Below are 13,406 nucleotides of genomic sequence, written 5' to 3'. Positions count from 1 at the left end.
AGCAGAACAAGGGAATCACCCGAGGGAGCACTCTCCAGTACTCCCTCAAGGGAATCCAAAAAGAGTTGGTACTCTGAGCTGCTGTTTGGTGTGTAAACACAAACAACAGTCAGGACCCGTCACCCAACCCGAAGGCTGAAGGAAGCTACCATCTCGTCTATTGGGTTTAAAGTCCAACGTGCAGGCTTTGAGCCGGGGGGCAACAAGAATTGCCACCCCAGCCTCTCATTAGTTGCAACGCCAGTGGGGAATCTCTTCCACTGTGGCGTTGCAAGTAATGAAAGTTCAGCTCAGTCCAGCCCCTCTGAGAGAACAGGTTCCAGAGTGAGTCCAACTATATCTAGCCGGGAACGTCTCCACCTCAAGCACCAGCTCAGGCTCCTTCCCTCCCAGCGAGGTGACGTTCCATGTCCCAAGAGCGAGCTTATGTAGCCGATAATCGGACCACCAAGTGCCCTGCCTTCGGCTGCCGCCCAGCTCACACTGCACCCTCTATGACCCAGCCCATGAGTGGTGAGCCCTGGAGGGGGGATCCACGTTGCCTCTTCGAGCTGAGCACGGCTGGGCCCCATGGGGACAGGCCCGTCAATCGCCATCGTGCCACACCTCTGGGCCTGGCTCCACAGGGGAGCCACGGTGACCTGCGTCCGGGCGAGAAAAAATCTAGGTCCTCAATTGTACTTTTAATAAAGGTCTTTGAGCTGCTCTTTGTCTGATCCCTCACCTAGGACCTGTTTGTCTTGGGAGACCATAGAAGCCCCCGGACAACATAGTTCCTGGATCAGTGGGACACGCAAACCACAAAGGTGGCGGCTCAGAAAGCAGGTTATATAAATATAACTCCAAAACCAAACATGCAATATGTCTAAACATGCCTGTAATATTGTATCAATGTGAGTTTTCCTAGAATCGGTTGTTTTTGTAAGGTTTGCAAATACAAAAATTAGGTTTTACTCTCAATGACAAAATCACACTCAATATGACAGTTATTTAAACATAACTCATAAACCACACAAAAAAATGGCTAATAATGCCTGAAATAATGAATCATTGGGAGTTTTACTGAGTTTTACATTTTGCAAACACAAAAAGTAGTTTTTTACTTGACTGTAATGTTCTTAAAAACCTGAGATAATGGGAAAAAAGCAATACAAATGTATTTAAACCTAACTCCTAAACAACACATGCAAAATGGCTAATAATGCCTAGGGAGACATGTAACGTTGTTAGTTTAAAAAAATGATCTTTTGTAAAGATATCAAAGACACAAGCTAGTTTTTTTTTATTCAATATGACAGTATAACAGTCATACTAAATATGAAAGTTATATAAACATAACTCCAAAACCAAACATGTGTCATGTCTAAAAATGCCTGTAATAATGTATTTATGTGAGTTTGTAAGGTTTGCAAAAACAAAAAGTAGTTTTTTACTCAATATGAAAGTAATGTTCTTAGAATCCTGAGATAATGCGAAAAAAGCAATACAAATGTATTCAAACACAAATTTTAAACCAAACATGTAAAATGTCTAAAAATGCCTGTAATATTGAATCTATATAAGTTTTACTTGAATCAATTGTTTTTGTAAGGTTTGCAAATAGAAAAATTAGGTTTTACACATAATGACATTAAAACTGTAACACTCAATATGACAATTATTTATTTATAACTCCTAACCACACATGAAACATGTCTAATAATGCGTGAAAAAAATTATCTTTGTGAGTGTTACTAGAAACATTTTCTTTTGTAAGGTTTGCAAAGACACAAGTTAGTTTTTTTTACTCAATATGACAGTATAACTGCCACACTCAATATGACAGTTATTTAAACATAACTCTTAAACTACACATGAAAAATGACTAACAATGCCTGAAATAATGCATTCTTGTAAGTTTTACTCGAAACATATGCTTTTTTAAGGCTTGCAAACACAAAAAAGATTTTTTTACTCAATATGACAGTAATGTTCTAAAATTCTGAGAAAAAACGAACAAATCAAAAAAAATGATTCCAACATAATTCCTAAACCACATATGCAAAATGTCTAAAAATGTCTGTAATATTGAATCCATGTGAGTTTTACTAGATTTAAATGATTTTGTAAGGTTTGCAAATACATAAATTAGGTTTTACTTACTATGTCATAACTGACAGTATATGACAGTTATTTAACCATAACTCAAACCACACATGAAAAATGGCTAATAATGCCTGAAATAATGCATCCTTGGCCGTTTTACTCGAAACACATGCTTTTTTAAATCTTGCAAACACAAAAAGTAGTTTTTTTACTCAATATGACTGTAATGTTCTTAAAATCCTGAGATAATGCGAAAAAAGCAATAAAAATGTATTTAAACATTACTCCTAAACAACATATGCAAAATGGCTAATAATGCCTGGAAACATGTATATTTGTTAGTTTTACTGGAAAAATTATCTTTTGTAAAGTTTGCAAAGACACAAGCCAGTTTTTTTTTATTCAATATGACAGTATAACAGTCATATTAAATATGAAAGTTATATTAACATAACTCCAAAACCAAACATGTGTCATGTCTAAAAATGCCTGTAATAATGTATTAATGTGAGTTTGTAAGGTTTGCAAAAACAAAAAGTAGTTTTTTACTCAATATGAAAGTAATGATCTTAGAATCCTGAGATAATGCGAAAAAAGCAATAAAAATGTATTTAAACTTAACTCCTAAACAACCCAGGCAAAATGGGTAATAATGCCTGGAGACATGTATCTTTGTTAGTTTTACTAGAAAATGTATCTTTTGTAAAGTTTGCAAAGACACAAGTTAGTTGTTTTTATTCAATAAGACAGTATAACAGTCATACTAAATATGAAAGTTATATAAACATAACTCCAGAACCAAACGTGTGTCGTGTCTAAAATTGCCCATAATAATGTATTTTTGCAAAAACAAAAAGTAGTTTTTTCCTCAATATGAAAGTAAGGATTTTAGAATCCTGAGATAATGCGAAAAAAGCAATAAAAATGTATTTAAACATAATTCCTAAACAACCCATGCAAAATGGCTAATAATGCCTGGAGACATGTATCTTTGTTAGTTTTACTAGAAAAAATGATCTTTTGTAAAGATATCAAAGACACAAGCTAGTTTTTTTTATTCAATATGACAGTATAACAGTCCTACTAAATATGAAAGTTATCAAAACATAACTCCAAAACCAAACATGTGTTATGTCTAAAAATGCCTGTAATAATGTATTTATGTGAGTTTGTAAGGTTTGCAAAAACAAAAAGTAGTTTTTTACTCAATATGAAAGTAATGATCTAAGAATCCTGAGATAATGCGAAAAAAGCAATAAAAATGTATTTCAACATAATTCCTAAACAACCCATGCAAAATGGGTAATAATGCCTGGAGACATGTATCTTTGTTAGTTTTACTAGAAAAATGATCTTTTGTAAAGTTTGCAAAGACACAAGCTAGTTTTTTTTAATTCAATATGACAGTATAACAGTCATATTAAATATAAAAGTTATATAAACATAACTCCAAAACCAAACATGTGTCATGTCTAAAAATGCCTGTAATAATGTATTTATGTGAGTTTGTAAGGTTTGCTAAAACAAAAAGTAGTTTTTTACTCAATATGAAAGTAATGATCTAAGAATCCTGAGATAATGCGAAAAACGCAATAAAAATGTATTTAAACATAATTCCTAAACAACCCATGCAAAATGGGTAATAATGCCTGGAGACATGTATCTTTGTTAGTTTTACTAGAAAAATGATCTTTTGTAAAGTTTGCAAAGACACAAGCTAGTTTTTTTTTTATTTAATATGACAGTATAACAGTCATACTAAATATAAAAGTTATATAAACATAACTCCAAAACCAAACATGTGTCATGTTTAAAAATGTCTGTAATAATGTATTTATGTGAGTTTGTAAGGTTTGCAAAAACAAAAAGTAGTGTTTTACTCAATATGAAAGTAATGATCTTAGAATCCTGAGATAATGCGAAAAAAGCAATACAAATGTATTCAAACACAACTTTTAAACCAAAAATGCCTGTAATATTGAATCTATGTAAGTTTTACTAGAATCAATTGTTTTTGTAAGGTTTGCAAATACAAAAATTAAGTTTTACACATAATGACATTATAACTTTAACAGTCAATATGAAAGTTATTTAATTATAACTCCTAAATACACATGAAACATGTCTAATAGCGTGAAAAAAATTATCTTTGTGAGTGTTGTTTAGAAACATTTTCTTTTGTAAGGTTTGCAAAGACACAAGTTAGTTTTTTTTTAACTAAATATGACAGTATAACGCCACACTCAATATGACAGTTATTTAAACATAACTCCTAAACCACACCTGAACAATGGCTAATAATGCCTGAAATAATGCATCTTTGGGAGTTTTACTGGAAACATATGCTTTTTTTAAGGCTTGCAAACACAAAAATTATTTTTTTACTCAATATGACAGTAATGTTCTAAAAATCCTGAGATAATGTGAAAAAAGCAATACAAATGTATTACAACATAATTCCTAAACCAAACATGCAAAATGTCTGAAAATGCCTGTAATATTGAATCCATGTGAGTTTTATTTGAATCAGTTGTATGGTTTGCTAATACAAAAATTGGGTTTTATGACAAACACAAGTTAGTTATTTTACTCAATATAACAGTTTAGCTGTCATACTATATATGAAAGTTATATAAACATAACTCCAAAACCAAACATGCATTATGTCCAAAACTGCCTGTAATATTGTATATATGTGAGTTTTACTAGAATCAGGGTTGCAAATACAAAAATTGGGTTTTATGACAGTATACTGTCACACTCAATATGACACTTATTTAAACATAACTCAAACAACACATGCAAAATGGCTAATAATGCCTGGAGCATGTATCTTAGTTAGTTTTACTAGAAAAATTGTATTTTGTAAGGTTTGCAAAGACACAAGTTAGTTGTTTTTTTTATTCAATATGACAGTATAACTGTCATACTAAATATGAAAGTTATATAAACATTACTCTAAAACCAAACATGCATTATGTCTAAAAATGTCTGTAATATTGTATCTGTGTGAGTTTTACTAGATTTAGTTGTTTTTGTAAGGTTTGCAAATACAAAATAAGGGTTTTACTCACTATGACAGTTTACTGTCACACTCAATCTGACAGTTATTTATTTAAACATAACTCCTAAACCACACATGCAAAATGGCTAATAATGCCTGGAGATATGTATCTTTGTGAGTTTTACTAGAAACATTATATTGTGTAAGGTTTAGTTAGTTTTTGTACTCAATCTGACAGTATAACTGTCATTCTAAATCCATCCATTTTCTTCCGGGGGCAGCAGCCTGAGCAGAAAATCCCAGACTTCCCTCTCCCCAGCCACTTCGTCCAGCTCTTCTCGGGGTATTCCGAGGCGTTCCCAGGCCAGCCGGGGACATAGTCTTTCCAATGTGTCCTAGGTCTTCCCCGTGGCCTCCTGCCACACCTCCCTAGAGGCGTTCGGGTGGCACCCTGAGCAGATGCCCGAACCACCTCATGGCTCCTCTCAATGTGGAGGAGCAACGGCTTTACTTTGAGTTCCTCCCGGATGACAGAGCTTCTCACCCTGTCTCTAAGGGAGAGACCCACCACCCGGCAGAGGAAACGCATTTCGGCCGCTTGTCCTTTCGGTCATAACCCAAAGCTGGTAACGTAGATCAACGGTAAATTGAGAGCTTTTCCTTCTGGCTCAGCTCCTTCTTCACCACAACGGATCGATATAGCGTCCTCAATACTGAAGACGCCGCACCAATCCGCCTGTGGATCTCTCGATCCACTCTATCCTCACTCGTGAACAAGACTCCTAGGTACTTGAACTCCTCCACTTGGGGCAAGATCTCCTCCCCAACCTGGAGATGGCACTCGACCCTTTCCTGCGTGGACTTGGACTTGGAGGTGCTGATTCTCATCCCAGTCGCTTCACACTCAAGGACCCTGCCGAGAGTATAGACCTGGTCTACCGTTCCACGACCAGGACGAAAACCACACTGTTCGTCCTGGATCCGAGTTTCCTCCTCTCCAGTACACATGAATAGACCTTACCGGGAAGGCTGAGGAGTGTGTTTCACGATAGTTGGAACACACCCTCCGGTTCCCCTTCTTAAAGAGAGGAACCACCACCCCGGTCTGCCAATCCAGAGGTACCGCCCCCAATGTTCACGCGATGTTGCAGAGTCTTGTCAGCCAAGACAGCCCCACAGTATCCAGAGCCTTAAGGAACTCATCCACCACCGGGGCCTTGCCACAGAGGAGCTTTTTAACTACCTAGGCAACCTAAGCCCCAGAAATAGGAGAGTCCACCACAGATTCCCCAGGCACTGCTTGGCCTGTCGGTATGCCCGCTGCCTCTGGAGTCCCATGAGCCAAAAGGACCCGATAGGCTCTTTCTTCAGCTTGACGGCATCCCTCACTGCTGGTGGCCACCAGCGAATTCTAGGATTACCGCCACGACAGGCACCAAACACCTTGCGGCCACAGCTCCAATCAGCAGACTCGACAAGAGAGGCACGGAACATGGTCCACTCAGACTCAATGTCCAGCACCTCCCTCGTGACATGTTCAAAGTTCTTCCTTATGTTTGAACATTGTGTTTGTTATGGACAATCCGTGACGAGCACAAAAGTCCAATAACAAAGCACCACTTGGGTTCAGATCCGGGTGGCCATTTTTCCCAATCACAACTCTCCAGGTTTCACTGTCCTTGCCAACATGAGCATTGAAGTCCCCCAACAGAACAAGGGAATCACCCGAGGGAGCACTCTCCAGTACTCCCTCAAGGGAATCCAAAAAGAGTGGGTACTCTGAGCTGCTGTTTGGTGCGTAAACACAAACAACAGTCAGGACCCGTCACCCAACCCGAAGGCGGAGGGAAGCTACCATCTCGTCTACTGGGTTAAAGTCCAACGTGCAGGCTTTGAGCAACAACAATTGCCACCCCAGCCTCTCATTGCTTGCAACGCCAGAGTGGAAGAGAGTCCAGCCCCTCTTGAGAGAACAGGTTCCAGAGCCCTTGCTGTGCGTCGAAGTGAGTCCAACTATATCTAGCCGGAACTTCTTCACCTGGCGCACCAGCTCAGGCTCTTTCCCTCCCAGCGAGGTGACGTTCCACGTCCCAAGAGCGAGCTTATGTAGCCGATAATCGGACCGCCAAGTGCCCTGCCTTGGGCTGCCGCCCAGTTCACACTGCATCCGACCTCTATGACCTCAATGGGCCCAAGAGTGGTGAGCCCATTGGAGGGTTGACCCACGTTGCCTCTTCGAGCTGAGCCCGGCAGGGCCCCATGGAGACAGGCCCGGCCACCAGTCGCTCGCCATCGTGCCCCACCTCTGCGCCTGGCTCCACAGGGGAGCCACGGTGACCTGCGCCTGGGCGAGAAAAAATCTAGGTCCTCGATTTGTACTTTTCATAAAGGTCTTTGAGCTGCTCTTTGTCTGATCCCTCACCTAGGACCTTTTCTCAGGGGATCCCGAGGCGTTCCCAGGCCAGCCGGGAGACATAGTGTTCCCAATGTGTCCTGGGTCTTCCCGTGGCCTCCAGGATGACAGAGCTTCACCTTCACCAGGGGTGTCAAACTCAAACACAGAGTGGGCCAAAGTTTAAAACTGAACAAAGGCCAAGGTTGAACAAATTAACCTTTTACTAGGGACCCAAACAAGTTTTGCATTGAATATTGAACAAGCAAGGCTTATATAACTTTATAGTGACATGCAAAATGGAGTTTCAAATAATAATAATAATAATTAAAAAATATCAATTGCATATCAAATACAATTTAAATAAAAATTGAATGCCTCTTTTCTATTTGCAGCCTTCTGAGGTAAATATCAACATTAACTTTTTCCACAGGCTAATACATTTGAAAATAAAATAAAAATGAATAAAACAACCATTCAGGACATTAAACTGCTCAGTTTGCAACACACTGATCTAATTTGATGTGCCCAAGCCAGATACCTGGCATCTTTTTTTAGATGCTAGTTCTTTAACGTCGGGGCTCAGGCTTTGAGCTGAGGCAACTTTCATTATCGAACGAAGGTGTTCAACAGTCATATCTCGTACACCCAATTCTAACATCATTCACACCCAGTCACAAGAAATGTGCAGCTTCAGCACGCATACACAAATGAATGCAACGCATACTTCATCAACAGCGATACAGGTTACACTGAGAGTGCCAGTATAAAAAACTTTAACACTGTTAGAAATATACGCCACACTGTGAACCCACACCAAACAAAAATAAAAAACACTTTTCAGGAGAACATCCGCACCGTAACATAACATAAACACAAAAGAACAAATACCCAGAATCTTTTGCAGCACTAACTCTTTCGGGACGCTACAAAATACACCCCCGCTACCACCAAACCCCCCCCCACACACACCTTGTAGCGTCCCGGAAGATTTAGTGCTACAAAGGGTTCCGGGTATTTGTTGTGTTGTGTTTATGTTGTGTTACGGTGCGGATGTTCTCCCGAAATGTGTTTGTCATTCTTGTTTGGTGTGGATTCACAGTGTGGCGTATATTTCTAAAAGTGTTAAAGTTTTTTATTTGGCTACCGTCAGTGTAACCTGTATCGCTGTTGATGAAGTATGCGTTGCATTCAATCGTGTGTGGGTGCAGAAGCTGCACTGACATGAAACTGGGCCGGCACTCGTTTGACTAGCTGAAAAAAAGAAAAAAAAAATCGGGAGGAGTGCTGGATTCACTCCTGGGAGGGTTGGCAAGTATTAGAAGTTGCGGTGAATGCAGTGTTACAGCGGCACTGCCGCAATGTATAATCGACGGTCCAGCTTTAGTGTTAATTTGATATTGCCTCAAGGGCCAAGTCAAATTACACGTTGGGCCAAATTTGGCCCACGGGCCAGAGTTCGACACCCATGACCTTCACTGTAAAAAATTACTGTAAAAATAAAAAATAAAATTACAGTTATATACTCCATCCATCCATCCATTTTATACCGCTTATTCCCTTCGGGGTCGCGGGGGGCGCTGGAGCCTATCTCAGCTACAATCAGGCGGAAGGCGGGGTACACCCTGGACAAGTCGCCACCTCATCGCAGGGCCAACACAGATAGACAGACAACATTCACACTCACATTCACACACTAGGGCCAATTTAGTGTTGCCAATCAACCTATCATGTTCTTCTTAAATGCAGTTAAGTACTGTAAATTTTGTTGCATTTTTCAAAAAATATCGACCAGCAGTAAGTTACTGTAAAACCTACAGTGTAATTCAGTATTTTTCAGACTTGTTTCTTGGGTCCGCCCACAATTCGTCCAACCGAGCTTCATTTCACCTGGCCGACCCTGCTAAATCCATCCTACTGCATCGTGTGTTTTTGATAACAAGGTAAGAGTCACTTGTACCTTGATGTGTCATTTTCTGTTTGAATTACTTTATATATATATTTATAAAGTCCGAAATGACATAGCGTCACAGTCAGCATCACAGACACTATCGTTGACCACGCGCATGTACCGCCGCATGCTAGCTAGCTAAGTTTTCTTCTTTTTTGTCATAATCATCATAAAAGATGATAACTTGCAACATATGTGCTACGACTTGCAGCAATGTATTTGCGTATGTTAGACACATGCGAAGTCATAGTTGTATGCCTAATGCATCGTTTTAGTGTGCTTTCCCTAAATGCACAAGAGTTTTTTCCAACTTCTCAGCCTTCAAAACTCACAGCCGTCGTCAGAAATATGGCAAGAGTAGGACTGATATGTATAGCGCAGAAGGTTTACCTTGTAATATTGTCTCATGTAGCGCGAAGTGCGATGATATACGGGCCTTTCTCCTGCATTTGAAAAGTCATATTACCGAAGGTAGGACAGTTACGTGCCCCTTCAGTCAATGTGAAAAAAGATTTACAGTTAAGTCTACTTTCACATCGCACGTGTCAAGGAAGCACTACGGCTACACTGAACGAAGTTTGACTTGCTCAACAGCAAATCCAAGCAGCTCTTGTGTTATTAACACTGATGATGACTATTGTGATATGTAACTTGAGAATTCAGGATATTCCTGTTATGAAGACATAGAGGTCTACTTGCATTAAAAAAATGTTCACAGCACTGAAAAAAGGTTGAGAACCACTGCCTTAGGACAGTGGTTCTCAACCTTTTTTCAGTTATGTACCCCTGTGAACATTTTTTAAATTCAAGTACCCCCTAATCAGAGCAAAGCATTTTTGGTTGAAAAAAAGAGATAAAGAAGTAAAATACAGCACTATGTCATCAGTTTCTGATTTATTAAATTGTATAACAGTGCAAAATATTGCTCACTTGTTGTGGTCTTTCTTGAACTATTTGGAAAAAAAGATATAAAAATAACTAAAAACTTGTTGAAAAATAAACAATTGATTCAATTATATTTAAAGATTTTTACACATAGAAGTAATCAACTTAAAGTGCCCTCTTTGGGGATTGCAATATAGATCCATCTGGATTCATGAACTTCATTCTCAACATTTCTTCACAAAAAAAGAAATCTTTAACATCAATATTTATGGAACATGTCCACCACGCTTTAAACAAGCCTCCATTGTTTTTTACATGGATAGTAGATTGACAGTTGGTGCCGTGTGGCACCGCCAGGTAGGGTCAAACCATCATGGCATGGGGGAAACTCTGGCTTTATGGTAATGAATGGAATAGCCTACTTGATTAGTTGTTCAGTTTATGAACTTACATTCATATTTTGTCGAAGTATTATTCAATAAATATATTTATAAAGGATTTTTGAATTGTTGCTATTTTTAGAATATTTAAAAAAAATCTCACGTACCCCTTGGCATACCTTCAAGTACCCCCAGGAGTACGCGTACCCCCATTTGAGAACCACTGCCTTAGGAGACTAGATGTAAACAGAGTAAAGAGAGAGCGAGTGAGGTGGCCATTCCAAATACTTTTAAAATGCTACCCATATTGGATACTGTTTAGGAACATAAACTGCATTTCTTGACTGTACCAGTTGCTGGTGACAAAGTCACAATAAAACGTTGGATGATCAGCATGGAAGGTGATGTCATCTGCAAAGGCGTCCAATTTAGCTTAATCTCAGGGCTTGCTGCCCTTCTTGCCACCTACTATGTGTTCAACTTGGAATACCAAGAGGAAGGTCCTCGGACATTGGAATTTGTTCAAAGGTAAATCCTCTTGATACTGTTAAAATACTGTTAGGATATTTTATTTTATATTTCTCACCTCTGTTCAGGAATTTGACTTGTCATTTCCCCAATTTTGTGCCTTAAATCAATGACTCTTCCGTTCCTTTCTTATTAGGGACCGAAGCACCAGTTTGACTCTAGGATACAGAGAAGGTAGGTAATGTGCAGGTAAAGATATGTTGACTGGGTCAAAGAAGGAAGCACCTGTTTGACCCCAGGATGCAGAAAAAGTAGGTAATTTGCAGGTAAAGATATGTTGACTGGATGATGGCAGGAAGCACCAGCTTGACCCGAGAATGCAGAGCAAGTAGGTAATGTGCGGGTGAAGATATGTTGAATGGGTAAAGGCAGGAAGCACCACTGTGACCCCACCATGCAGGGAAGGTAGGCTATGTTGAATGGGTGAAAGAAGGAAGCGCAGGTGTGGTCGAGGCCATGCAGACAAGGTAGGTATGTGCAGGTGAAGATATGTTGTATGGTGAAAGAAAGAAGCACCAGTGTGACCCAAGGATGCAGGGAAGGTAGGTAATGTGCAGGTAAAGATATGTTGAATGGGTGAAGGCAGGAAACACCAGCTAGACGCCAGGATACAGAGAAGGTAGGTAATGTGCAGGTAAAGATATGTTGAATGAGTAAAGGCAGGAAACACCAGCTTGACTCCAGGATACAGAGAAGGTAGGTAATGTGCAGTTAAAGATATGTTGAATGGGTAAAGGTAGAAAGCACCAGCGTGACCACACTATGCAGAGAAGATAGGTAATGTGCAGGTAAAGATATGTTGAATGGGTAAAGGCAAGAAGCACCAGTGTGACCCCAGGATGCAGAGAAGATAGGTAATGAGCAGGTAACGATATGTTAAATGGGTGAAAGCAGGAAACATCAGCGTAAATACACGGTCCCGTAGATGGAGAGAAAACATAAATAGAGAGAGGGATTGGGGAGGCTTTAGCATTGTCTTCCTCTCTGAATTTGTCTTAATGGGTTTTAGAGCATTCACTCATCTACAGCTGTGGTTATGGTATAGGCTCACATATATCCTACAATTGATATTAATATTTGTGCAGTGCATATTCCTAAATAACAATGTGAGGGGGGTTCTGTATCGACTGCAAGTAATCTTCAATCACAACAGAATATCTAATATGCTTTCTCTCTTTTTTAGGCGATTCATTGGCGTTAACCCTGAGAGGGGAACAAAGGCTAGCCAGGGAAAGGTGGTGTCCAAGAAGACCGGGAAGCTGGTCCAGAAAAAGGCAGCAACTGTAAATCCTCACGTAGCCACCCTTATAAAACATCTCACAGACTTTGAGTGGGGCGTTATGTAGCCGACAACTAAACACTGGACTCGTGTTCAGTGTTTTGTCTCCAGTTAGAAATTAAGTGGACATGTTATAAATGTTAAAATGCTTTACTGAAAATAAGAAGAATGCACTAAATGTACATTGAATGTATTTGATGCACTTTAAAATAATTGGTTAATAAAAACATAATCTTGCAAGGCCATTTCTCCAGTCATTTTTATGCCAGCAGATTGCAGGGGTTTTGATTTTGAAAAATTAAAAGTTCAACTCATTAACTTCTAGTGGCATTATACTGTAAAGCTCAGTCTAAAGTGCTTACAATTATTTTACTGTAATTAACTGTTAATGGATATTACAGTAGATACACTAAAATAACAGTGTAATGCCGCTAAACAGATGACAGTATTATGCTGTGAAGCGTATATTTGATACAGCACAGTACTGTGATACTTTTTAAAGTAATAAACTGTAGTGATAAATCACAGTTTGTGTGCTGTAGAAAAACAGTTTTATACTGGAACCATTAGCTGCCAGTAGGTTACTGTAATTAAACGGTGAAAATTCTTACAGTAAGGGAGAGACCCGCCACCCAGCGGAGAAAACTCATTTCGGCCACTTGTACCCGTGATCTTGTCCTTTCGGTCATAACCCACAGCTCATGACCATAGGTGAGGATGGGAACGTAGATTGACCGGTAAATTGAGAGCTTTTCCTTCTGGCGCAGCTCCTTCTTACCACAACGAATCGATATAGCGTCCTCATTACTGAAGACGTCGCACCGATCAGCCTGTGCATCTCACGATCCACTCTTCCCTCACTCATGAACCAGGTACTTGAACTCATCCACTTGGGGCAAGAT

The sequence above is a fragment of the Entelurus aequoreus genome, linkage group LG01, assembly GCF_033978785.1.
Source record: "Entelurus aequoreus isolate RoL-2023_Sb linkage group LG01, RoL_Eaeq_v1.1, whole genome shotgun sequence".
NCBI lineage: Eukaryota > Metazoa > Chordata > Actinopteri > Syngnathiformes > Syngnathidae > Entelurus > Entelurus aequoreus.
The sequence above is the reverse complement of the archived record's forward strand: the minus strand, read 5'-3'. Positions refer to the sequence as shown.